At 50.6% G+C, this 5,000-nt stretch overlaps 1 non-coding gene across 1 annotated transcript in view; it reads right to left on the bottom strand.

The window, feature by feature from the left end:
- Positions 1–533, bottom strand: part of LOC126453467 (small subunit ribosomal RNA) — a 1,909-nt gene extending 1,376 nt beyond the window's left edge. Inside the window, exon 1 of the ribosomal RNA XR_007584881.1 lies at positions 1–533. This exon is cut by the window's left edge and continues 1,376 nt beyond it. This is a non-coding gene — a ribosomal RNA (small subunit ribosomal RNA).
- Positions 534–5,000: the final 4,467 nt, after the last annotated feature.

The raw sequence follows: 5,000 nt of genomic DNA, 5'->3' as shown, positions 1-5,000 counted from the left end.
TCATTCCGATTACGGGGCCTCGGATGAGTCCCGTATCGTTATTTTTCGTCACTACCTCCCCGTGCCGGGAGTGGGTAATTTGCGCGCCTGCTGCCTTCCTTGGATGTGGTAGCCGTTTCTCAGGCTCCCTCTCCGGAATCGAACCCTGATTCCCCGTTACCCGTTACAACCATGGTAGGCGCAGAACCTACCATCGACAGTTGATAAGGCAGACATTTGAAAGATGCGTCGCCGGTACGAGGACCGTGCGATCAGCCCAAAGTTATTCAGAGTCACCAAGGCAAACGGACCGGACGAGCCGACCGATTGGTTTTGATCTAATAAAAGCGTCCCTTCCATCTCTGGTCGGGACTCTGTTTGCATGTATTAGCTCTAGAATTACCACAGTTATCCAAGTAACGTGGGTACGATCTAAGGAACCATAACTGATTTAATGAGCCATTCGCGGTTTCACCTTAATGCGGCTTGTACTGAGACATGCATGGCTTAATCTTTGAGACAAGCATATGACTACTGGCAGGATCAACCAGGGAGCTGCGTCAACTAGAGCTGAGCAGCCGGCCGCCCGGGAGTGTGTCCCGGGGGCCCGCGCGAACACGCAAGCGTCCGCTCAATTATTCTGCAAACAGGAGGAGGCTGAGCTCCCCTGCACAACACACCTCGAAACCCTCTCAGGTCCCGGCGGCGCGCAGCGCCGTCCTAAGTACTTGGTCGGGTTCGAGAGAGGCGCAATCGCCCGGAGTTAGGCGAGTAGACGCTTTAGGTGCGACCACCCGTGCTCCCAACTGAGCTTGCCGCTGCCGACAGAGGCCCGGGAGCGTGCTGTCGTGGCATTGCCGGCGGGAGACAACACGCGCCACCTACGGTGACCGGCAGCTCCAACGCCAGCGCCACAGAAGGACAAAAGCCCCACTTGGGTGCCGAAGCGAACTCTCCCAGCACAGCGCACGCGCCAACACGTCCGCACAGCTGCGATACAAACCACCTGCGAGAACCGCTGGGGCGACCGAGCAGCAGACGGCGTCGCGGCGCCGAGCGCCGGGCGGCGGCGCATCCTCAGCGCACACAGTCCTCAATCGGACCAGCACACTGCAGATGGCCACCGCGCTTCGCACCGGGCCCGCGAGGACCTACTTTGGCCGCAAGGCGCCGCGAGCAGGGGGCGCCGGCGCGCAGCTGCGCCGCCTGCCGCGTCCGTCGGCCGGCGCGCCTGCCACTGGCCGCCCCCACCAGCCGGCTGTAGCGCGTGCGCCCACGCACCGCGCTGCCAGCACGCCGGGCGGCCCCCCCTCACCGGCCGGGGACGGTCCCACCCAGCCACCGCCGCGTATCGCCTCACACCCAGATCCCCTTTCGCGTTCGTGGGCATGGTGGGTCCCCTTTCACGTTCGTGGGCATGGTGGGTATCCCTGAAACAACCGGTTAATAGCTCGACCGATCGTCGCCAACACTGATTCACCTCTAGCGAGAACAACCGCACCACAACGGGTTACCTGTTGTTCATTTGCGTAACGTCACCAGCAAACGTAGACGTCCATCGCCATTTGCAACGAGTATTGCATGCCTGTGTCAGGTGTCACAACACACTACGTCTGCCCACATAGACGCAACAACATGTGCACGCCTCGAGAACACGTGGAAGGTAGCCCCCGTACGTATGCGGTGTCCATTGCGCGAACGACTGTCAGCCGGCCTCTGCAGGATGTCGCAGATGTGGAACGCGGTGCAACATGCTATCACGGTGTGTGAGAAGAGACGACTACGTCCGAATACACGCTCCACTACATCAACAGACTGCTCATGCTGATCGCCATCCAGGGCGTCCGTTCCTCCCACACGTCTGAATGGCGTACCACACTGCAATCCAGCTCTTATAGGGAGACGACACGTAGCTGCGTGCACAATATTTGGACTGTATGGTCTGCCGTTGCTAGGCGCAGTCGTCGTACGGTCACACATGTGCCACGATGTATCATTCAGTACATACGGACCAATGTGCAGTACAGTTTGTGGGTTTTGCGTACATCGGCGGACAGGTGACAGGCCGTACCACAACGTAGGCTGAGTACGTCGGCATGCGAAGGGCATTGAACATGCAAACTTCTCAACGACCAGCTTGCGAAGGCAGGGGGGAAGGGGGGGGGGCATGTACGTCCTGCTGCTATCCACATTACAGTGTATAGCAGGAGCATGTGGAAAGTCAGCAACACCTGCAAGGTGTTTAACATGACGCGATACACAGGGGACCGGGCAGTGCGAATAGCGAACTATATTGCGAGGGTTGCGGTTAGGCAACACTACACTAATTTAACGAGTTGCATAACAATTACAGAGCAGGTTCAGCGACAACGTGCGTCAGGTTAAGGCGCAATATAGGTTAGGTTGAGGCACAATATAGGTTAGGTTAAGGCACAACATGGGTTACGTTAAGGCACAAATTGGGTTACGTTAAGGCACAACATGGGTTACGTTAAGGCACAACATGGGTTACGTTAAGGCACAAATTAGGTTACGTTAAGGCACAAATTAGGTTACGTTAAGGCACAAATTAGGTTACGTTAAGGCACAAATTAGGTTACGTTAAGGCACAAATTAGGTTACGTTAAGGCACAAATTAGGTTACGTTAAGGCACAAATTAGGTTACGTTAAGGCACAAATTAGGTTACGTTAAGGCACAAATTAGGTTACGTTAAGGCACAAATTAGGTTACGTTAAGGCACAAATTAGGTTACGTTAAGGCACAAATTAGGTTACGTTAAGGCACAAATTAGGTTACGTTAAGGCACAAATTAGGTTACGTTAAGGCACAAATTAGGTTACGTTAAGGCACAAATTAGGTTACGTTAAGGCACAAATTAGGTTACGTTAAGGCACAAATTAGGTTACGTTAAGGCACAAATTAGGTTACGTTAAGGCACAAATTAGGTTACGTTAAGGCACAAATTAGGTTACGTTAAGGCACAAATTAGGTTACGTTAAGGTACAATATGGGTTAGGTTAAGGTACAATATGGGTTAGGTTAAGGTACAATATGGGTTAGGTTAAGGTACAATATGGGTTAGGTTAAGGTACAATATGGGTTAGGTTAAGGCACAACGTAGGTTAGGTTAAGGCACAACATAGGTTAGGTTAAGGCACAACATAGGTTAGGTTAAGGCACAACATAGGTTAGGTTAAGGCACAACATAGGTTAGGTTAAGGCACAACATAGGTTAGGTTAAGGCACAACATAGGTTAGGTTAAGGCACAACATAGGTTAGGTTAAGGCACAACATAGGTTAGGTTAAGGCACAACATAGGTTAGGTTAAGGCACAACATAGGTTAGGTTAAGGCACAACGTAGGTTAGGTTAAGGCACAACGTAGGTTAGGTTAAGGCACAACGTAGGTTAGGTTAAGGCACAACGTAGGTTAGGTTAAGGCACAACGTAGGTTAGGTTAAGGCACAACGTAGGTTAGGTTAAGGCACAACGTAGGTTAGGTTAAGGCACAACGTAGGTTAGGTTAAGGCACAACGTAGGTTAGGTTAAGGCACAACGTAGGTTAGGTTAAGGCACAACGTAGGTTAGGTTAAGGCACAACGTAGGTTAGGTTAAGGCACAACGTAGGTTAGGTTAAGGCACAACGTAGGTTAGGTTAAGGCACAACGTAGGTTAGGTTAAGGCACAACGTAGGTTAGGTTAAGGCACAACGTAGGTTAGGTTAAGGCACAACGTAGGTTAGGTTAAGGCACAACGTAGGTTAGGTTAAGGCACAACGTAGGTTAGGTTAAGGCACAACGTAGGTTAGGTTAAGGCACAACGTAGGTTAGGTTAAGGCACAACGTAGGTTAGGTTAAGGCACAACGTAGGTTAGGTTAAGGCACAACGTAGGTTAGGTTAAGGCACAACGTAGGTTAGGTTAAGGCACAACGTAGGTTAGGTTAAGGCACAACGTAGGTTAGGTTAAGGCACAACGTAGGTTAGGTTAAGGCACAACGTAGGTTAGGTTAAGGCACAACGTAGGTTAGGTTAAGGCACAACGTAGGTTAGGTTAAGGCACAACATAGGTTAGGTTAAGGCACAACATAGGTTAGGTTAAGGCACAACATAGGTTAGGTTAAGGCACAACATAGGTTAGGTTAAGGCACAACATAGGTTAGGTTAAGGCACAACATAGGTTAGGTTAAGGCACAACATAGGTTAGGTTAAGGCACAACGTAGGTTAGGTTAAGGCACAACGTAGGTTAGGTTAAGGCACAACGTAGGTTAGGTTAAGGCACAACGTAGGTTAGGTTAAGGTACAACGTAGGTTAGGTTAAGGTACAACGTAGGTTAGGTTAAGGTACAACGTAGGTTAGGTTAAGGTACAACGTAGGTTAGGTTAAGGTACAACGTAGGTTAGGTTAAGGTACAACGTAGGTTAGGTTAAGGTACAACGTAGGTTAGGTTAAGGTACAACGTAGGTTAGGTTAAGGTACAACGTAGGTTAGGTGAAGGCGCAATGTAGGTTAGGTTAAGGTACGATATACCTTAGGTTAAGGTACAATATCGCTTAGGTTAAGGTACAATATAGCTTAGGTTAAGGTACACGTTGTAGGGAAAGGTGTATTTTGGGGGGGGAGGGGGCGGCAGGTTCGTTGATAGTGATTATCGTAAGTGCATGCCTGCGGGATCATCCGATTTGTCACGTCAGGATGCACTTGTGGCTCATGACAGGCGGCGCTCCGATTCCAAGGTTGTGGCAGATCTGTGTCTTTCATTCCTGCCATTGTTTGTGTACTGTGACAGGAGGCAGTATTGTGATGTTGGGTGCACCCCTGTGTAGGACATGTGTGGGTGTTCGTGGCTTAGCTGAGCAATGGCGGATGTCGGAAGGGTGGGATATTCTGTTTTCTGGGTGGACCTCCCGGTCTGGTTATGATAGTGTGGATTGTGTAATGTGGCGGAGAGGATGCACCGGATGTTCTTCCATGCTGGTGGTTAGATATTGTGTGTGTGCCTGTTAGAGGCAGAGAGTAG

This window comes from Schistocerca serialis, unplaced genomic scaffold (genome assembly GCF_023864345.2).
Source record: "Schistocerca serialis cubense isolate TAMUIC-IGC-003099 unplaced genomic scaffold, iqSchSeri2.2 HiC_scaffold_946, whole genome shotgun sequence".
Lineage (NCBI taxonomy): Eukaryota > Metazoa > Arthropoda > Insecta > Orthoptera > Acrididae > Schistocerca > Schistocerca serialis.
Note: the sequence above shows the minus strand (reverse complement) of the source record. Positions and strands in the feature narration are given on the sequence as shown.